The 23,400-nt window shown below is 38.6% G+C and overlaps 1 protein-coding gene across 2 annotated transcripts in view; it reads left to right on the top strand.

The window, feature by feature from the left end:
• BMPR1B (bone morphogenetic protein receptor type 1B) overlaps positions 1–23,400 on the top strand; it is a 252,010-nt gene that overhangs the window by 32,660 nt on the left and 195,950 nt on the right. For both annotated transcript variants that reach the window (XM_082759776.1, XM_082759775.1), the window contains exon 2: positions 16,934–17,004. The gene's annotated coding sequence lies outside the window, so the exon portion shown is untranslated. The remainder of the gene's footprint in view (positions 1–16,933; positions 17,005–23,400) is intronic.

Raw genomic sequence — 23,400 nt, 5'->3', positions numbered from 1 at the left:
AAAACACTTCAGTAGAGAAACACAGGATTAGTTGCTGCTTCAGTGCTTTTTTGAGAAGCCAGAAGCCAGTACTGTGGACTGTTGAAAACTCCTTTTATGACTGAAATAACTTATTATTGCCTGTGATGTCTACAATATCAATTTTTGGCTTAGAGTTTGTATTCTTTTCCTTTCTCCATCCTTTAAAAACTGGGAGCAACTCTGGAGCTCCTGTAAGCGATGCCAACCGGCGGGGCAGCGGCAGAGCCATAGCAAGCTCTGCAGATACCCCCGGCATTTATGGGTAGCACTGTTAAGACTGACTGCATGCAATTCTGCTAAGAATCGAGGCTGTGTCATACCGTTTGCCAAGGTGAAGCAGAGGTTGAAAGGATATAGCATAATTTTCTTTTCCTGCTCCAGTTTTGATTTGTTAGCACACCTGCAGGTCTGGCATTTGTTTTGTTCTTTGCTTCTCCTCCTTTCAATATATATGAATGGCTCACTGGAGGTGAGGCTGCCCCTGCTTTTATTTACAGCTAACTTCACCGTGTGCTGCTGTCTCCCCTCCCCATTGCCCGGACACACTGCTCCATCCTTTTTCTTCTCTCTGTAAGTAATTTGCAAGAGGGAATTGGTGAATTCTGCTCTTGCAAATCTCTACAGAATGTAAGAATTTAACACGTTAGTCATTTATAAATTATTTTCAATGCATAAATACAAGGGTAGATGTAAAGAGCATGTAAGAGGAACATAGATTATCATTCCACAAGGATAGAACATGAAGAGCATGACATCTGGAAAGTTTGGTGATATAAGAAAGAACAACTGGAAACAGATGGATAAGGAGGGTCTCATCTCCTACTACATGCCTTCCTGTTTTAAGAAAATGCTAAATCTGTTTTTACTACCTGGCAGTATTTTAAAAAGGACTTGCTGTATCACAGAGGAAGTTGATCACAAAGAAACAGAATTTTTCTGTTCCCTGTGGGGCTAGGATTTATTCACACAGGTGAGTAAGAACATTGGGGCCAAATGTTTAAACTCAGTTATTGAATGACTAGGCTTAACGAAAAGTAACTGTTATAATGGTGATAAACATACAAAAAGTATTATACCACTTACAAAAAAAAAAAAAAAAAAGTCTGGCCTCTGGAGTTGCAAGGACCAGTACTATTGGTATTAACAGTTTCTCTTATAATAATTACACATCTTTTATAATAATTACACATCATATTAATATAATTATTCTTGTAATTAAGTTTAAATCATTGTACATCTGAATGAGAACTGAGAATTAACACTAATGGCACCAGTGTAAATGTCAAATTGGTCATAACTTATTGGGGATCATTCCAAATCATGTGCTGTGGTATCTGGAAGCTATAAACTGAATATGAGTTGATAGCTACAGTTAAATCTCTTCACCAGACACATTCTTATTTAGAAATACGAAGTGATGTAGTTTAAAACAAACAAACAAACAAAAAACACAAGTCATTTGCCTTCTTGTTCTGACCTTCCTGCCTAATGCCACTAGCTGCTATCTAACATCGCTGCTGCTGTCACTTTGGTTCCCTAGAAAATTCTTGCCAGTGTGACATGCCTGTTGTAACTGTGCTACGTGACATATATCAGTATCTGGCCCAGCTTTTTGTAGCAGTTAAACCAGCATAAAAATGTTAAAACAAACAAACAAACAAACAAAAAAAAACCAAACCTGTAGGCTTAAATGCATGGGTTTGCATCTCCTAATGCCTGTGCATGTGATGAGGTAACACAAATGGAACCTGCTCCATAAATTAAGCTGTATATGTTTTGACATCTTAAATATTTTGCAAAGAACCAAGTTACAGGAAATACTCTTACAGATGAGCAGATCTCTTCTGAAAAATTAAATCTAAGAAGATACCAGATGCTTGCTTTTATTGGATCCATAAAATTACCTTATGAAATCTGGTTTTCTAATTGTAGGTTTTGCAGAAGAAATCTGAAAAACAACCGTATGTTTTACTAAATATCTAACCAGCGTTCAGGGGATTTAAGTTAAGTGGAGGTGAATAGGTACAGCAGGCTTCCGTTTTCTTTTCTTAAGCATATGCATTTTGAAAACGCTAATACTTCACTAAACTTTAGAGCCCAAAGGCATTCTTGGGTTTACATGGTGAGTTGCTACAGCAACTGGGGGCACTGCAGGCAAGGATAGGATAGGGATGAGGATGGACTGCAGGCTTGCATAGAGGCTCCCTGCATCAGGCCAGGGCTGCTCTGCACTGCTGGGTCAGAGATGGAGCTGTAATGAGAAGAGCACATGCTTTTCTTTTTCTGTCGGAGTTCTGCAATGCTTTGGCAAAGACCAGCAATTGGGATTTGAGGTTTGCTTCTAGATAAGTTCAACCTTCCAAAGCATTAACATTAAATTGTATTTAAGTGTTGAATTTGCACCTTCTCCCCCTACCTGGTCTGAACTGTAATTAGGATGAAAACTGTGTAATTAATTTGTGGGTGGTTGTTTTGTTTCATATTGCACAAATAGGTTGAATGCTAGCTGATGTGAGTGCTGTTCTTGCAGAAGATATGACATACTGGATAAGAGATAATAGGTATACAATGATTTATACTTGTTTTGCTAGGCAGGAATCAACCTTGTACAGCGAGCTGAAGTAACTGCTCTTGCTTACAGAGAATACCTTGCCATTAGCAGCGCCAAGAGTCTTCTGTAAATGAATGAATGGGCCATCAGTTTAAATTTTGCCTTCCAATTGCAGCTATAGAAATCTCATGGTCAATATCTTCTGCAGTGGGCAGTTACTGAACTATGACAGGCTGTAAGTGACAAAAATAACAAGGAATGTTATTCCCCATCTGAAAGTATACATCACACTTCACAAACAAAGCATATAGTGTTGGCATGGCTTTTTTTAAGTTACCATTTTAGCCTCAAGTGTTGAAATGTTATTGTAGGCTGACAGCTTATTTTGGGTGAAATATTCCTGCGAACTTTCACGGTAGGTAACATACTCAAGCAGAAGTAGGTGTTTGCTAAATCAGGGCCTTAGTTTCTTTCTACTGAGCAGCATGGAGAGTTTGCAAGTCAGTTTATGTTGGCACCTTTTCATTAGAAGTGGTTGTAAACAACAGGTGTATGCTGTCATACTTTCCTTCAACAAAAATAGTAAAATCTGTGTACGTGCATATATTTTTCATATTGTTTTTAATAAGTGTCTCAAATGTTGTTGTACAGCTTGATTTAGACTAGTGTTTATTTCTAATTAATTGTAAGTTTCTAACTCTTAGACTCAAACACATCAACTGAAGATTTTTTCTTACACAAATTTCCAAGATGCTTTATGCTTTAAGAAAAATTCCTCTACTTATTTAGCATGCGAGGAATTATAAGGTCCATTGCTAGAGAAGTGTAAATCAACCATGATTCCATATAAACTTTTTCTTTTTAACATATGTCTCTGTCTTCAAAAATACATTTATCTTTAGATGTGTTGAGTGATGTTTAAGAAGAGATATGTTTGGAATACTTCAATAATTGACTACAGCTGCTGTGACTACAGCCAGTGCTTTGCAAAATTTCAGTATCACCCAGGAGTTCCTCATACTGACCAGCAGGGAAGCCCTAGCAATGAGCGTTGGCTATGGACTTGTCTGTATTGAGCAATAGCACTGTGGCTCCATAGAACCTTTAATTTTGGAAAAGGCATCCAAGATCATCTGGTCCAACCGTCACCCAACTACCACTATCACCTACTAAACCACGTCCTGAAGCGCCATGTCCAACGTTTCCTTAAACACCCTCAAGGATGGTGACTCCACCACCTCCTTGGGCAACCCACTTCAAGGTCTGACTGCTCTTTCTAGGAAGAAATACCTCCCCTGGTGCAACTTGAGGCCATTCCCTCTAGTCCTATCAATAGTTATCTGTGAGAAGAGGCAGACCCCCAGCTCCCCACAGCTTCTTTTCAGGCAGTTGCAGAGAGCAATGAGGTCTCCCCTGAGACTCCTCCACACACAACAACCCCAGCTCCTGCAGCCGCTCCTCACAGGCCTTGTGCTCCAGGCCCCTCACCAGCTTCATAGCCCTTCTCTCGACATGCTCCAGGGCCTCGATGTCCTTCTGGTAGTGAGGGGCCCAAAGCTGAACGTAGTGCTCGAGGTGCGGCCTCACCAGAGACAAGTACAGGGGGATGATCACTTCCATGGTCCTGCTGGCTGTGTCATTCCTGATGCAAGCCAGGATGCCGTTGGCCTTCTTGGCCACCTGGGCACACTGCTGGCTCAAATCAGGTGAGCATCGACCAACAGCCCCAGCTCCTTTTCGTCTGCACAACTTTCCAGCCACTCTGCTCCAAACCTGTAGCTCTACATGGGATTATTGTGACCAAAATGCAGGCCCTGGCACTTAGCCATGTTGAACCTCAACCCCTTGGCTTCTGCCTGTAGACCCATCAAGCCATCCTGTCCAGGTCCCTCTGCAGGGCCTTTCTACCTTCTGGCAGATCAACACTTCCCCCCAGCTTGTTGTCGTCTACAAACTTACTGAGGGGACACTCAATTCCCTCATCCAAATCATGAATAAAGATATTAAAGAGGATGGACCCAAACACATACCCCTTGGCAACATCACTGGTGACCTGTTGCCAGCTGGATTTCTCTCCATTCACCACCACTCTCTGGGCCTGGCAAGCCAGCCAGTTTTTAAGCCAGCAAAGTGTATGTCTCCAAGCCATGGGCTGTCAGCTTCTACAGGAGAGTACTGTGGGAAACCACGTCAAAGGCCTTTCTGAAGTCTAGGTAGCCTACCTTGACAGGCTTTCCCTCATCAACCAGGCACGACACCCTGTCATAGAGATGAGGCTGGTCAGGCAGGATTTGCCTTTCATGAAGCCAGGTTGACTGGGTGTGATACCCAGGCTGTCCCACACATGCTGTGTGATTGCATTCAAGATGACCTGTTCTATAATCCTTCCTGGCACCAAGGTCAGGCTGACAGGCCTGTAGTTCCCGGGTCCTCCTGATGACCCTTCTTATAGATGGGTGTCACATTAGTAAGTCTCCAGTCATCGGGGACCTCTCTGGGTGACCATGACCTCTGATGGATGATGGAAATCACATCTGCCAACACTCTCAGATGGATTCCATCTGGCCTCATGGACTTGTGACAGTTCAGGTGGAGCAGCAGATCTCTAACTGTTTCCACCTGTACTGTGGGGTGTTTCTTCTGCTTCCTGTTGAAGGAAATCTTGAGCCCACTGTAGGTGAACCTGGTGTTTAAAGCTAGGCTGCTTCTGTCATTCCTGCTGTAAAACAGAGCTTGACTTGTCAGCTTGTTCAAGCATAGCCCTTTCACATCATTTGTAAAATGACCAGTTTCACCATCAAAAGAAGAGTTGAAGCCTATCTCTAATCTGTGGGACGCTATCATGCTGAAGAGGGAGGAGGAAGGAACTGAAAAGATGGACCTATATCTGGGACAGGATCATATGTTGTATCACTGTGCTGGGGTGTAAGTGGTGAGTAGTTTCCTCAGGAGGAAAAGAGAAAACAAAGCAAAACCCACAAAAACAGTAGTAGAAAAAGACGACCTGAATGCCAAGTGTTAACAACAAGATTAGTACCTTGTGCAGTGGAGGAACTGTGTGAGAACAGTTAGTCCTTGTGTAAAGATTGTCCCATACTATTGAAAGGTCAGAGAGACCTTGAACTTCTCTGCTGCTTTATAAAATGATGATCGTTTCTTCACACTGGAATCAGAGAGAACAATTTCCTCTTTTCATTCCCTCTCCATCCCCTAGATGTCATCAATATAAACTGAACTAAGTGAGAAATAATCGGGAAACTATTTTGAGCAGCAAAGAGGCATCTTCCTGAATAGACACAGTTTTATGTTTTATCTGGTAGAAGATACTTAGGGAATCCTTTTAAGATCTTCTCTGATCTGATTGTAGTTCTGGGTGTGGAAAGATCAAAATGGTTATGCATAGTGTCTGAAACATAAAACATCTTGAGCATTGTGCTATTCCATATATTTAGTGCTTGCCGCCTTTGGCAGATACCTATTGAGATCCATTAGTCGTCTGTGTTGGTGAGTGAGACGTTAATGCAACTCTGAAGAAAAATTGCCAAGGAAAGGAAAACATCGGGAGAAGTCTAAAAATACGTTGAATGCAGTTAGGGTGGTTTGGGGACTTTTTTTAGTAAAACTGGAATGCTTCAAAAAATAAATAACGGAAAACTTTGTGTAAACCAAAATTCTTAGTCAATACCTATATAGTCATTTCGGGTTAGATTTAAGCTTAAGCTTGGCTCTGTAGTGGCTCAGCATTAAGTTCTTTGTTATGAAGCTGCCCTTTCCACAGGCGGTACAGTGATTTCTTATACTTTTATATTTTGTAAAACAGGACAAGGAGTGCATAAAATAAAAGTTTAAAAGAGACGAACGTTTTTAGGTCAATATGTTGAACTGGTCACAGGAGCATTGGTGTGTTTTTTCTTTTTAATTTGGCTGCATAGATGGCTTGCTCTGTAACATTGAGCAAAGCCTTTACAATGAATGCATATCAGAGGGCTGAATTTGTGCTTCAAGAACAGTCTTGCTTTTAGTAGGTACTATTTTGAGTTTGAGATATATATATATATATACACACACACACATATATTATAGAATTAACATTAACATCCATTTCATGAGTTTTTGATACTGTGTATTTTTTAACCAAAACCTAGGAACTTGCTTGCCAGACTCCATCAATTGCACCATTTGCAATGAGCAGTGAAGCAGTTGTTTTTTCACTACCCAGACTTTGAATTGATGCCTGCAAATATCACTATGAAAAACTCCCATTGATGCTTTCACATCAAAAAAAACCCCACCAACTAGCGGCCATGGTCGAACAAAGTCAGAGCGTTGTTAATAATGGCAAACAAACAGCCTTTTATTCAGGTGACTTGTAAAATGCTGGTGGGAAATTAATGTTTTGTTTAATGCGTGCTGCCTATGTCACTTGTGTATATTTAATGGAAAGGAGGAGAATAGAGTACTCTATAGATAAGAACTGCAAGATAGTGTCATTGTAGTATATTATCTACTTGAATTCAGGTCTGTCCTGAATGCTCACTTCTCAGCCTCTTCCCATTGTATGTCAGGTAATTTCCATTTTATAGTTGCATTTTTTTTCCTAACAGCATAATTTATCTTAACGGGTACATCATGACATGTATACTTTGTGGGCTCTCCTCCCATCTTTGAAAATGATGGAGCAATAGCTACAGCTCTAACTCTGCTTTTATGATGCTTTCTTTGAATGAACGTGAGGAAGGAGCTCATGATTCTGTTTTAATCATTTATTATAGCTCAATAATAATGCTTCATGGCCCAAACTGTGAAGGTTTCAGATAGCTTTTCTGTTTGAGGCATGCTTTGCATACAACTGAGTATGAATAGTAAAAATAAATAAATAAATACACAAAATCTTTGGAATAACTGGACTCCACAGAGTATTTGAGAAAAATAAATGCTTTGTGTCATAGGTTTCCAAATTTTACCCACAGGCTAAGTCTTGTAGATATAATTATGGTTTAGGAGACATTTTAAGTGCTAGTTGAACCTTTAACCTGTGTTTCCTCTGGAATAATTACAGGATGTGAAAATGGCCAAATGAAATGCTTATTCATAGAGATTAATAGAATTAGTTAAGCTACTGTTACCTTATGCTTAATTTATATTGTATGTGTAGGTAGAAACAGAAATGGCATGTGTTTTTTTCCTGTCTTTTCATACTTGCTGAAGTTTTGTCGCATGTTTATTACTTGCTATGTTACATGAACTGCTTAAAAAGGCATTTTAGAGAGACGACTGGCAGGTAGTTGAATTTCAAAGGCTGGCTCTGTTTAAAACAAAACATTGGTCTTTGAACTTCCTTCAGTTTTTCTGAAAATAACAGTAATAGAATTGATTCCATCACCTTCTAAGGAAACAAGTTGAAAAATACATCTCTGGATTAGTAGTTCAGACACCAAATATATCTTGCAGACATTTGAAAATCAAGCTTGAGTCAGCTACAGTGGAGGTGGTGGAAACTGACCAAAATCACTGGTCTTTCTGGGTTGCCAAAAATTGATTGAAAATTTAAAAATAAAGCCTGTAAGTATGAGGAACAGTATAGCAAAGTAGAGTGTTTAACATTATTTAAAGATCTAAGATTTGGTAATAATTGTATCTTTAAGCAAAGCATTCAAGTGAGCTGCCTTTTAAAATTAGGTTTGATAAGGACCTGATTATCTTGGGGAGCCTCTGGGGCCAGTGAATGTGTCCCATGGAACCATGAGCATATGACGATTGCATCCTGGGGGAGCTGGAGTGAGCAGTACTGGAGTTGAGCAGTGCCACTGGCTGCAGCTCTTTGCTAGGCAGGAGTCTCTTAAGACACGGTGAATGTACAGACATGCCCACAGGCATGTTAAAAAAAAAAATGCTCCCATGCACCTACCTTTGTTTTAGAAACCTTTAAAAATCCAACCAAGGATTACAATTAACACTTTTTCTGTAGAAATTTCTTTATTCAGCAACTTGGTTTCAAATGAAAGAGCATTTAGGTAAACTTACGTTGCCACTTGCATTAGGTACCTTTAGTGAACTCTTTCAGTACTTTAAGATCCTGTTTTAATTTGGTTTAATGTTAATGTTTGTTTCAGTGGTTACAGCAGGCCAGTGAAAATGAGATTTTTTTTTTTTTTTTTAAGGTCAATGAAGTATAAATGCAAAGGAGATTAAAAATCAATTATTAAATCAAGATTTCCTTTATTCTCTTTTAATTCATGTTTACCTCTCTTTGACTTCCCCTTAAAGTACTATATTAATATAGGAAATTAAAGATTTTCCTTGTATACATTTCTGTATCATCTGAGTTACAGGCGTTCTCATCTTTTTCCTGATAAACATGCTCAATTAATGTCCACTTAGCATTTGGAAGAGATATGTCTGTGTACAGAGAGGATACAACTTATTAAACTGTTATTAATTACGCTAAATTTATTTTAAGATAGAAGCCTGCCTTTTGGCCTTTGTGTAGAATGCAGATACAATGCAGGAATGACAATACTGTGTCATTTACATATGTACATACTCCAGAAATCTAAGTAGAATTCCGGGAAAAGGATTACTAAACATAGAATATGAATGAAAAGGGTATGTGATAAATGAGCAGTATTTTGCCAAAGGGGGTGTGCATGTGTCATTCCAGTACTGCGATGGCATGAAGAGAGTTGATGGGCACAGCTGTGTGTGCTGAGGTGTGACACTTCAGCTGGGAAAATCATATACTAAGCTATCTCTCCTTTTATCTTTGTGTTGTAATGTCTTTTGTTACTTAAATAATTTTGAAAGAACTCTGAGAAACACAAAGACTAGTTGAAGGGAAATAAGCTTAGCAAATCATTAACATCAACAAAGGTAATAAAAAGCTAAGAAAAAGGAGAGACTGTAGTGCTGGGATATCGAGTTTTTTGTGTGTTAAAGGGCATTGGAATACTGTGTTTAAAATAGTTGACTAAAACTTCAAAAGTGTTGTATTAGCATAGGCTTTATTAAGAATATGCTATTTGAATTGAAATGATGAGAGGGAATGGGCAAATCCTGTAACATACAGTTATCAGATGCTGGGCAGAGAGCTTCCAGTATTTATGGGAACATCAGTGCCCTTTGAAAGCGTGTTTAAACTTTTACCAGATTTTTTAAGATTGTAGACTGACTAAGTATTAGCACGTTGTTGCACTACTGGGAATCATGAATTTCTGGAAAATATCCCTCTGCTTTCTAAGAAATAAAGCCCTGTTCTGGGGAATTCATCTGGAAAGAACATTTCTTTGGGGGCGATGGGGACCATCTGTGGAATTCCAACTACGCAGAAAACCTGGAGCAGAGATGGGCAAAAAATACATCAGGAGGCAGGAGGTTTGGGGTAGGTCACTTTGGTAACCTTGCTTTGAGGAAAGGTCTACGTGTGAGTACTGACCTATTGACCCTTAATTATTCAAGGGTAATGTTATGTGCTCTTTGTGCCTATGTAGTATTTCCATGGTATAATGCTTCTAATCATTCCCAATCTTCAAGCAATTTATTCACACTACATATTTTGTGTGTATGTGTGACAGACAAAACCATACTTAGTATGCAATCAATATAGTTCAAAAACATTTGACTCTGATTTAAACACAGGTGAAAGAAAATGTTCTGAGATTCAATTCACAATTTCACTTTCTACTGCAGTGAAGTAGTTACTGTCTTTCTGCTATGGTAAGGTGCATTTTTTCCATTTGATTGACAAATTGCTCAGTACTCGAATGGTTTTTATCTTTCTCTTGTTATAGTCTGATTTCTTGGAGCAAGCACTATGTGTGATGGAAAGTTATCCTTTTTCTCCTCTTCTTTTGAAGTAATGAGGCCTACTCATATATGATGAAGATGTCAGTCATTTTTCTTGTAGCTTAATTTGGCAACATGGTAATGTCACTTAAGAGAGAAGTTCTGTGTCCCCTACTTCCCTCCCAGTTCAGCCCTCTGTATTTACAGTATGTGGTGAATTTGGTTTTGTTTTTTAATACAAAGTGCAGAATGCTTTCCTGTATGGAGCCTATAAACAGGAGAAAAAAAGATCTTGTCCCTTTTTAAAAATGGTAATAGCCATTATGCAACAAGGGAGGTTTTAAAAATTACTGATTTTTATAATGAATGACTTAACTTCCTTGCTTTTCACTATATCAGCCTGAAAGGACTTGTAATTGCATCTCCCGTGGGTTTTTCTCACTATCTACTTAAATTTTTAGCATTATTAAAACAACAAACAAACAAAAACCTACACAAAACCAAACTAGAACAAAATTTGAATTCTTGTAATGTTTTTGTTAGCTTTTCTCATTTTAGCTATCTTTCGTGCTTGACATATCATAGGCACGGGTAGATAAATTAGTATATTTCACTACTGACATAATACTGTTATTTCAAAGGAAAAGGTTTGGAATTTACAGAAGCACACCCAGAAATGATTTTAGATGCTCTATTGGATAAATATTATGTTAGTGGGGATTCTATGGCTGTGGCCTACTGTGTCAACAAGACATTACAGATTCAGCTGGAAAGGTAGGCCTTCCAGGAGACCCTCTATGCCTTTTAGGATGATGTCAAATTACAACGGAGAGCATGTGTTGGAAAGAGAAGGCTTATGGTTCCTTCTTGAATTGGTGCTCATGGGGGTCCTGTTCCTAATCTGTGGGAGGTGGCCCTGGGTATCTGGTGAAGCCAGGTGTGTGCCTTGAGAGATTGCAGTGGCTTTTAGACCTAACGTGAGCACCCACTGCAGAAAAGTGAAGCTGGCTGCTGGTTATGTGCTCCTACTTGGCAAGTCCTTCATCACATCTGATCTTTTATACTTCTGTGCAACTTCACCTTTGTTAGTTCACTCTTGGGATGCTTTTCAGTTGACAGCAAGCATATCAATTGCCCTTTTGTGCTTCAAATACACAAACGTGCTTTAGTCATGTGGTTTCGTGTTCTCTAGCGTGCCTCGGTGTTGGTATTGAAGTCTTTTTCATGGAGCACGCAGTACTCTCCTTTCCAGTCCATACGTAGTGTTCCTTCCAATTTCTGTAATAAAAGTTTGTGTAAACTTCATGTGGAAAATGTAGTTACACCGGCTCAGCATTTCTAGTAATAGTGCCAGCCAGTCTTTGTGTAGAGAACAAAATAGGTCTTTTGGGCTGAGCTTGTGCCTGAGCCTGGAAATGAATTTGCAGTTGTTAAGTGTATTTGGATGCCACAGTTAAATTCTGAACCTTACTCCTCTGAAATGTATTTTCTCAATCTTCCCTTAAACTTACCTGCCTCAAACATACCTTGGTAGTTGCTTTAGGAAGTATAAACAGATGACTCATAATGTCAATGCACATGATTTTTGTAGTACCTTTTCTCCTCTACTTCTGAGCAAAAAACAACACTAGAATGTCTCAAGTATTAATTTCACGACTGGCTGTAATACAGTATTCCAATATTGACAATGCTGATTAGTCTTAAGAGAGCCATATAAATCTGGGGGCCGTTTGTACTGTCTCATTTTGTTTGTTCTTGAACTTGATAGAAAACATTTTCTAAGTTGCCTCTGTTTTAAGCAGTAACATTTGTTTAGTTTTGTGGTTTCTTTTCTGTGAAGTAAGTGGGAACAAGTACAGTGTTACTGCATTTTGGCTGATAGGCATTGAAATCGTTTCAAGTGGAGTGGTTTATTAAGTATGTATTGAAGCTGTTTATCAGTCTTTCAGAAATCAAAGACTTAGGCAATTGAGAATTTATAGAATTTATAATTTGCTTTTAAAGCAAAGCAAAATACTCTCTAAAATCTAAGAAAAATAAATTAATAAAATAATTACATTGCCAAGCAATGGTAGCTTTTGTCATTTCATTAGTTTATGGCCGTGTTGTATCCTGTTAGTCCTGGGATAAATCTGACCTATTTGCTTGCATGATGAAGTAAACTTTACTCGTTGAGCTTCTTTGCTTTACAGACTTGAGTGAAAGCCTGTGGGAGATGATGGATAAGTGAAAGCCACTGATCAAGACTCTTTCCTGATCTTACCCTGGTTGAGTATTGGATTCTCAAGCTCTCTGGGCAAACACGTGGAACAGTGGTAGCTCCAGAGTTGGGACCTTTCCTGGTAGAGAGGTGTCCCCAAGCATGGTGTGCGGTGTAGGAGGGTAGCTCCAGGATGAGTGACAGCTGGGCTGCAAAGGTCTGGCACTTCAGTCCTGCTGTTTGTCAGCTGCGTTTGTTTGCTGGAGTGAACCTACAGGCTGCAGGGGAAGCACAGGAAGGTTTCTTGTGGTTTCCAGTACTTCTGCATGCTATGGGGACAGTTGCAGCAAATTCTGAAACCTCATTCCCCGTGTTGTCTGTAATGCTGGGAATGTAATCTTTTTTTTTTTTTTTTTTTTTTTCCTCTTTAGAGAGACTTTTGAGACTGGAAGGGCAGCATTTAGTCTTCTTATGCCAATAAAATATTTGAAGATATTAGTCTGAAAGACAGTCTGAATATATACATATATATATACATGTATATGGCGTCATTTGGAAACAGATGGCTCAGGTTTCACGCTGACTGTTTGGATAAATACTTTTCCTTCTGATAGTGAGTGGAGATGGCTCATTGTGTGAATGCCTGCGTGGCATGGAGCTTGTGCATGAAAAGCATATCTGTGGGTGTGGGAAAGCACAAGTAAGAGTGGAGGGACAAATTGAAGCAGACGAGGACTTTGTTGCATTGGAGGTCACCTGTGATTTTTAGAGCTTGCTGTCTGAGTCTCTCAGACAGCACTAATTTGCTGCAGTATAACCAAATAAGTAGAAAAACTGAATAAGGCTGAGCTACTGAAATGGATTGAAATAGATAAGCCTTCAGCGTATGACAGAGCAGCAGTGGTTTTATTTCTGTAACAATATAAGAATGCTGTAAGAAACAAACTTGTGTTTTGCTGATAGCAAACACTGTGAGCCTTAAGGAACCTAGGAAACTTATGCAGAAAACTTTGGATGTATATATGAATTGTGTAGGTTGGTGAATTGTTGTCACCCTACCAGCCTATGTGCTGTAGTTTCCACTTGCGTTTGATTGTGTGTGGGATAGAAGAGTTCATGGTTTGTCACTGATTTGACATTTCTCTTGGTGAAATCACTTCTTTCTTTTCGCTTAGTTTCTCCTCAGCTAAAGGTTCACCTGTTTTGCTGAATCATCTGTTGTTTTTTTTTTCTCTTTATAGAGCCTTCTCCGTGTTTCAATGATATGCCACTTTAAAATTGTAAACTTAAAATGTCACTTCTCTTAGCAGAACTGCTATTTTGTTGTGATTCTGCACTATTTTAAGATCATTTAGTTCTTCACGTGAGTCTCATGGGAGGGGTTGATTCTGTTTCAGATGAGATCCTTTTATTTATATATATATATATATATATATACACATATAATTAGCATGATGTGCACACTCAGCTTCTTGTCTATGTTGCTATTACTTTTCTTCCCTAATAAAATTTGTAAGTACAGATGATCGGAAATATATTGAATTGATTTTATTCTGTCACAGTTTTGTGTAAATTATAAAGTAAACCTACCAATGAAACCCAGTGTCCAGTAGAATGATCTAGGCTTCTGCAGTCAAATTGCACATTTGTAACATAGGTAAACATTGTATATAAAATAATTTCTCACTGGGTTTTTCAATGAGATCAGTCTTTTTTGCATCACAGAGGATGCATCAAGTGAAATCTTGTAACCCCTCATGTTGTAGCACTTTGCTATAATCTGTCTCCTTTAGAAACTTTTTGATGGCATCTATTCATTTTCTCAATAGATTTTAAATAGTACTGATTTTGAGTAATTTGTTTAATTAGGACCAAGCTATCTGTGTAATTATTCCAGTCTGTGCCTTTCTTAGCTTTTGCTTGTGAGGTTGAAAAATGGCGTGAGAAGGAAAAGGGCAGCTTCCCTGAATGAATACGAGAGACCTATGAAAATATTTTTCACCTACATTTAAAAAGGGGAAAAAAATATCAATTGTGGCAAAAAGCTTCCTTGTCTTTTGAAGCAGGACACTTTTATGATCACTGTGGTGTTTTCCAGCTTTTTGCTTCCCATAGTATCAACTGATTCATGAAATCCCTGACTGTATAAGGCCTAATACTAAGTTTAAGTTTCTGTGCTTGCAGAGTTTAAGAGAAAAGCACACCTTTTTGAGCTGTAGCTTTGTATAAGCACCAGACAAAGCGTTCAGACACTGAACTTAATGTTTTGGAAAGGATATGACCTTAAGTACACAATTTGATATAAGTAAAAGGGTAGGATCTCCAATGTCCAGGCCCTTTTGAAGTTGTTTAGCACTGAAAAAGGAAGTTTTCAGAATCTCTAATGATTCTAGGGAAAGAAGTCACTAAATCTTTTGATTTAGATTATAAGTTGAATTATATAGTACTATGTATCATATATATTATTTAAATATATTAGATGTGGACCTTTTAGAGTGCATCAAGAGGAGGGGCACAAAGATGATCAGAGGACTAGAGCACCTCTCCTGTGAAGAAAGAAAGAGCTGGGGATGTTCAGCCTGAAAAAGAGAAGGCTCCGGGGAGATCTCATTGTGGTCTTCCAGTATTTAAAAGAGGGCACATAGAAAAGATGGAGAGTGACTTTTTCACATGCACATATAATGATAAGACAAGGGGAAATGTTTTTAAACTAGAAGAGGGGCGATATAGACTGGGAAGAAAGTTCTTCACTCAGAGGGTGATGAGGCACTGGCACGGGCTGCCCAGAGAAGCTGTGGATGCCCCATCCCTGGAGGTGTTCAAGGCCAGGCTGGATGGGGCTTTGGGCAACCTGGTCTGGTGGGAGGCATCCCTGCCCATGGCAGGGGGGTTGGAACTGGATGGTCTTTAAGGTCCCTTCCAACCCAAACGGTTCTATGGTTAGAGATGCAAGAGGACTCATAAAATGCCAAGGTTACAAGTATTTGGGGGAAGACTTATTAACGGTTAGCAGGTGGTCTGTGTCAATTGGAAGGGAAAACAGAGTATCGCAACTTATTGCAGCAGTTTATTTTGTATATATGAATGCTCAGAGAACGGCTATGAACAAAAACTGTGGTGCTTTTCTTTTAAGTTACTCCAGAAAAAGGAGAACAGTAACACACACTGTGAATTAAGAACATTATAAGCTAGTTGCAGATTTAAAAACAAACAAACAACAACAACAAAAAACACATACAGTTGGTGGCAAAACACTAAGAAAATGCTACTTAGGTATTTTCCTTAACAACAAACAACATTAATTTTTCCTCTCAAACATCAGTTTATAACAACTGGAGGATAACAAATCTGCTATAGGAACAAGGACTGCTACTTGAATCAGACCATTATCAACAAATCAGTTCTGTTTATGGCCTTGCAAAATTTCTAGTTGTTCCAATATCATGAAGGAAATGATAAATATTTAGCCACTGTTCGGGATAGGAATGAAATAGAGCCGTTCTGCAACTCTTGAATTGGTGCTGATATGTGTAAAACTACTTTAGATAAGATAGGGAGTGACATTGTAAAGGTTTTATAGAAGCTGTCTAAATGAATAATTTCTGCTTTGCATTCTAGTGTGATAATAGAGTGGTTAATTAAAAAGGTTTGTGAAAGAAGCAAAAGCTCTTGTCCTCCTGTTTCTCCTTGCCTCTGTGCTCTTGTGCCTTTGTTCAGTCCATGAAATTGTTTTCCCATACAATACAAGAATGAAGTGTATTACTTACCACCTTCAGCATCCTTCTGTAGCTGCTGCTCCATTCTCTTTATTTTCTTTAGCTTCTAACCATAAAACAGTTTTCACTGTTAAGCTCACGCTAAGTTACATAACATCTGTTGCCATCCGTTTTCCAGCCTGCTCCCATGGAAGTGTTTGGGTTTGTATATGTATTACAACAGACAGGAGAGATGGTCCTTAGTGTATCAAGGATGTGAATTAGTAGGGCATCTAGTATTTTTAATAGTGTGTATCACATTTCGTTCTTCCACAGCCTCTGTTAAGATGCGATGGAAACCTGTGTGGTCAAAGATTACATGCGGGTTGCGGTGGTACCAGTTTATTTTGGAAGCTGACATGATTCATAAAAGTATAGTTTTCCTCATGAAATAGTGTTGCTGAATATTTCATTATCAGTGCACTGCTGTTCATAGGAGCATTTACCATGTAACTTGTTGAAATAATGTAGTAAATACAAAATTATATGCCATCATTAGGCTATTTTCCACAATATTTTTACCTGTATTTCATGACAGAATTGGAAGGTCTATATTGTTTTGTAATGAATTAAACTTTCTTTCAGAATATTGCTAATCATTTAAAAAATGTTCTTTGCCCACAGGGTGGAGTTGATTTCTTTTGTTCTTGGAAACTGAATAGGAGAAAGGGACATTTCAGCTTTTCTTGATAAAGGTAAGACAGCATCTGTTGATAAAGATAAGACACTGTTCATTATTATGAGCTCATAGAAAGTTTGTCAATGGAGGGTTTGTTTATTCTGTTTTTTTTTTTTTTTTTTTTTTTTCCCAAGTTCTGAGCTTTGTAGTAAGTTCAGTATGTGATAACATAACCTGTATTGGGAATGGAATGTGTAATTCTCGCACAGGTATCAGTAAAAGCTCTGAAGATAAGCAAGTACATGTAGATCAACATGACAAAGTGGACAGCAATTTGTTCTACTGTTGGAACTTGTGACATTTTCCATATGCCATTGAAATGACCTGCCCAAGTGCTCTCCATCATACTTACACATTCAGTAAGAGGTCTTTTTTTTTTTTTTTTTTTTTTTGAAAAAGTTCTGCCCATGCTACTTATGGAAAATGTACAGACTTGCCTGGTACTGTATTTATGGCTCTGTATTGCTGTATGAGAGCACAGAGGTTTGACATGATTTGCTAAGGATCTTAAGACCTATTTTAATTGAGATATGCCTTCAAAAGTAAGCAGCAAATGCCTATCCCACTTCTACTTACCATAAATAGGAGACAGAGGGGGATAAAAATCTGAAAGTCTTCTCTGAGATTCCCCAATGGCCTTTGCTTCCTGTTATGCTAAAATTTCTGACATGTTATAACTATTTACATACAGAATGTGAGTTAAATTAAAACCTGTAAAATATTTGAAAGCATAGTGTGAAAATTAGTATTGACTTCTTAACTGCATATTTTGAAATTAGTATGAAACTATTGGCTTTCCTTATCTCCTTTTAGCAAATTTTGAAAGTATCTGTAGGCAGGTTTCATTGTGACAACTGCAAAGACTTGGTTTGGTTTGGTTTAACAATGACTGTATGTGCAGCAGATCAGCCATCTGTGTGTTCTTCATGCAGTGTGATGCGGGTAGGTTGCACAAGTCTGATACAATTTCTATTCATGTACCATTTTTTATCCGACAGAGGCTGTGAACTGTAATTGAAAGCCATAATGTGTTTTGATGAGGTCAGACTTTTGTTTTTCTGCCTATGTAGCTTTAAATTTGGAGATACTCTTAGAGAGTGTTATCCAATTTTTAGCAGTAAAGCAACATAATCATGCCACTATGTATGAGTGCAGTTCTCTCAGTTTACAGATGCTTACTGTACTATAGCCTGCAACTTCAGGGTTACCAGAGAGCTGTAATCGTATTTGTACCCTTAAGGTCATATAGGTGGGTAGACATTAAGAGTTGCATTGGCTTCCGGCTTAGCAAAATATACAATGAAATTATTGTTGGCATAAAAATGTTCTTCCAAGTTCTTTGATTAGCTTCTGAGCCTGGGCTTTAGCTTTGGTCACTTATTCCATCCTAAATGCAAAAATAAAAATAAATTAAAAAATCCCTTAAGTTCAGTCAAATCCTCCTAACGTACCTTGGTGCAAGTGTCCTCCTAGTCCCTTGCAGCTTGTGAAGCTGTTGCCCCTCATTTTGAATGTTCACATTTTGTCTTGTCTTTTTGTTTACTCAGCATGTATAATCTCAAAGTCTAAATTGCCGTTAGGTGAGTTCTGAAATCAATCATGAAAGGAGAGAGAAATACTCCTGTTGAAATGGTACATCTGTTGGGAGGACTCATGGGCTCTCAGTAAAGGAATCTGTTCCCGTGTTAGATCGCTAAAGATGCAGGGGGAAAAACTGCTATGCTAACATACATGAAAATGTATTAATAATAATTTACAGATAAATTAATATGCCCTGAGCTTAATCTCATTCTGGCAAAACCATGTTGAAGGAAATGAGGATTTACTGGGTTAGGATGTAATTGAGTCTGCTTTTTTTTTCTTCCTCCCCACACTGGAGAACTCATTTAAATCGATACTTTTAAATATTTAGTGGTACTTTATCTAACATGTTGATTTGTTAGTCAAGTACTTTTCTTTCCATTGTAAGACTTCTGCTGTGTAAAGCCCAAGCCTGTAGTGAAACAGCATGCTCTTGCATTTTTTGAGCGTTGAACCAAAGTTATTCCTCCTCGGAGATTACTCCATGCTTCTTGAGCATCCATTAAACGTTGCCCAGTGATATATGTAATAGGCAAGATCCAACTCACTGCACTTTTCTCTGTTCGGAAAAACTAAGTATGTCTGAAGTCTTTGGGACGTATGGTTCCCAGTGGGTACACAGAGCAGCCTGTGCAAGAGATCAGCAGCACTTTGCTTGGGCTTGGTTACTCCGTGGGAGTGGAGGAGCTGGGAGTTCATGCTCAAAGTTTATCAGTACACAGCAGGGCTTAAAAATTATATTTAATGACAGAAATTCCCAAGTGTAATCAGTGACAGATTTGGTTCCTGTCTGTGATGAATCAGTGGTTGTGTAGAGCTGTGGGAGGAACTTTAAGCTATGCAGGGTAGAATCACTTAACGCTGTTGCTGGGGAAAAAAAAAAAAAGGCACATCGTAGTTTGATCTCTCTCACTTCCCCACACCGTAACTACACTGTCAGGTTAAATACACAATGTCTGCAGGCTTCATGAAGAAAAATACATTAACTGTCCCCTACCACCTATCCTAGTCTGCTACAAAATGACTACCCTTAAATGTTGTCTTAATTTAGCTTTATTTTCAATATTATATACTTCTACATTATACACTGAAAGTTTTAAACTCTGATCTGTATGAGTAAAGGATGTGTGCTTTGAAAACTGGAGCTGTAAACAGGAGATAGTACAATCTTCTGTGTCTATAGTCTTCATCAGTGTCATAGACTGTCATTGTATCTTGGGTCCCTTCATCTTCTGTCTTTCCCTACCCCAACACATGACAATAGGTTTTTTCCATTGCAACATATTTTAGGTCCAAACCCGGCGATCCTCCCATGTGAGTTTTAATTCTTTCTTCCCTGACCCTTTTCTGAAATCAAGAACTCCTTGGGGCAGCAACAGTCTTCAGACTGGTCTGTTTTACAGCAGAGCACATGCTTGTTCTGCTTATTCTTCCCCTTGAATGGGGCTGTGTCAGAAAGCAAAGGCTATCCCCAATAATAATATTTGCCTCAAAGGAGCTTGACCTTCTTTGTGATGTTTTTGGAAACAAAATGCAGGAATAAGCATTATGTCACAAATGAAGCAAGGAAAATAGGGTGGTTGTTTTCCTTAAACATGAACAGATCTTTGACACTGCTCAAATGTTTGTTTTACTGGGGGAGCCTGACTTTCCAGGAAGTTAGACATTTTCTTGACTTGTTTATTTTGGATATTTCCATTTATTGATTGTAATCTAATTATCAAAATATAAAGCGAGACCTCTGAAATGGATAGTACCTGCTGTTCAAGAGATTTACAGCAGCTCTTCCATTCAAGGTGAACTGAAACATAAGAAGTGCCATTTCTGTTTCTAGTACTGTATATAGATGGCAGTGGAGCTGCTGAATTGGTGAAGCATGCAGCATCCTGTGGTTAGAGACCATCCTTTGGTAGCTGTTCTCATAACTTCCAGTTTATTAATGTATAACTTAGCTGCATGTTGTAACGTAGGGCAAATATCAATGGAGCAAGGCTGATTTGTGTGGAAAATGCAAGATGATGCAAGAGAACACCCTGTTACTTTCCTGTTCCATATCCTAAGTAGTTCACTGCTAAGCAACTTTCAGCTTGGAAACGTGAATTATATAAAGTATGTACTGAGGAATATATTTGGTTAAAATACACATTTCTCACATTTTAGCTGATTCTTTTGTGTCTAAAAGTTAATTAGCACAGAAGAGAATGGGGAAGGACTGCAGATTGCTGAATGGAGTGGAACAGGTTACTTATTCTCTGTAATACCCACGAGGTAAACTCAAGTGCACTTGAAAAACTGTGGTGGTGAAATATGCCTTGTGTAGTTCCGACTTTTAAATACTCTGTTTACTGTTGTCTTTTGTATTGAGTTAGAGAATGAATTAAGGCCCAAGAATGCACTGGAAAAAAACATGCTATGAAGGAGGTAAAAAGTGCCGGTAAAGGCCGGGGTGCTTTGTACTCTGCACAGTCATTTAAATGTGTGTTTATACTCTACTACGTATATACGTGTGTGCCTATGTCTATGTGTGTATATATGAATATATGTACGTGTCCACCTCTATATGCTTATGTACACACATAAGCATATGTGTGGTGTGTGTGTATGTATATGTGTACATAATGACTAGTACAGACATTTTAAAATGGTAGTTGTAGGAGGTACCTTGGAAAGCAGGAGATACCCTAGGAAGACTTGAATCTGGAGTTTTCCCTTCTTACCCATCCACAAACTTTATCTCATCCTCTTCTCTTGTGGGAAGAGATGAATGTTTGTTAGTGAGGAAGGAGAGGGGGTGGGGGACAGGAATCAGTGAAGGGATTGCAAGAAAAAGCTTGTAGGCTACAGGGTGGTATCCACTACTGCCAGGTGAGGTGTAGGATTTGGGAAGGGCCACTCTAACTCCAAGAGAATATGTGACTCAGGATGCTTTTTTTTTTTTTTTTTTTTTTTTTTTTTTTTTTTTTTTAAGCAAAGGCTGGAAAGAGGAAGATGGAGGGGATTCATGGTAGAACTTATTACTAGACCCAGAAGAACTAAAGCTTGGGGCAGGTTGAGAATGAGAGTCTCTTGAGGTATATTGCAGGGAAATCACACTGTACATGGAAAGGTTGCTGTCCAAAGTATTAGCTTCAATGTGATCTAAAAGAAAAAGATTGTTCAGGTATTTCATGAGAAGATGAATTTGGAAATAAGGTTTAAAAAAAAATAATTGTGGCGTCAAGGGCAGGATAACTTAACCTTTGCAACCTTGAGGGATCAAAAGCAGGATGTAAACACAGGATCTAAAACCACCTTATCTTGGTACAGAAAGTATGGTTTGTCTCCCTGGCCTTGGATAAAAAAGGCAAACTGTAGGAGGCCTGACAAGTTGCTCTTGCCACTGGAAATGGAAACAAGCCTGTGATGTCCTTTGGAACAACGAGCAATTTTCATTACGAATGCATGTCGTGTGGGTCCATGCTGTTGCAAGTTCATTGCTGAGAAAGTGATGAGTGGCAAGTTGAAAGCAGAAGAGGAGGAAGCTGAGTAAGACTTTGATCTGTGTAAGCTGATTATTGTTGACTAAGCCTGTTTTAGCTGAATCCTGGAGTATCAGTATTAAAATACTGACCGTGTCAACTGCTGTTGTCTACTAGAATAGCAAAAAGCATTTGGAAATAAGCTGATCACCGCAGTTCTCTGGAAATTATCTCTAGCAACAACTACCTAATGCACAAAAATTTAATGTCCTGTGCCAAGATAGTACAGTAGAAGCATTGTGATAATGTGCTGATTTCTCTTCCTGGAAAATGTAGTTTAGATCATTGAAATCAGTGGAACTGAAGGACACAGTTAAAAATAAGTCCCATGTTGCTGTCCTGAGTAGTGCTAGCTAGTCTTCAAATACATTCTTAGGGAATATATTTGGAACTGTAGCACATCCTTCCATCATGTGTTTGGCACACAGAGGTATTCAGCAGCCAAAATTCTGATGTGTTATGGCTGAGCAGCATACTGTCAACTATTGAAACTCAGCTTGAAGATACCACATGTTGATAATCACTGCTGTATGTCTGCAGTTCAGTTATTTGCATAATATATTGCACAACCTATTGGCATGTTGAATGAACACAAGTGTCTGTAGAGACCAACAAATGGGAATACTTACTTGCTGAATTATCCCCCGCCCCCCCCCCCCCCCCAAAAAAAAAAAAAAAAAAGGATTAAGCCTTCTGTAGAGATCAGACTACTGCATTAAGAAAATCAAAGTCCACGTACATGATCTAAACCATGTTTGACATGTCAGACTTTGGTTTCACCAGGAGACTCGCTATGGTATGTTTTTAAAACCCACAAGTGTAAATTAGAACAAGCTAATTTTATAATTATTCCCAACAGACACGCAAGTAATTTAGTCTCAAACATGTTTATTTTATAAAGACACAATCATTCAAAAAAGAAGTACTGAGAAACCACAAGTGGTTTGAGCAATAGAGGCTTAGAGCTTTTGCAAACATGCACGTGTTTAAAATGTGGTAGTATTTGTTTAAAAGCCATGGAGTGCTCTGTCTGTCTTTTGTGGCTTTCTGACTGTCCTTAGGAGAGACTAAAAGACCGGGGGCTGAGGGGGTTGTTTTGGTGGTGGTATTAGTCATTAATATAGCTTAATTTCCAGAAAAAAAACCCTCAGTTGTTCAGACTTAAGGAATGCAGAACAAATCATATTTGATTAAGATGCTGCTGGAGGATAGACTGCTCCTGAGAAAGGGATTTCTTGTTTTAATGCTGATGGATTGCTTGTTCTGAATGTTCTGAAGGGACAGGGATACCACTTGAACATTTTTTTTTTTTT

Source organism: Aythya marila (genome assembly GCF_965140915.1).
Source record: "Aythya marila genome assembly, chromosome: 4".
Lineage (NCBI taxonomy): Eukaryota > Metazoa > Chordata > Aves > Anseriformes > Anatidae > Aythya > Aythya marila.
This window is presented reverse-complemented; position numbering and strand designations above follow the sequence as displayed.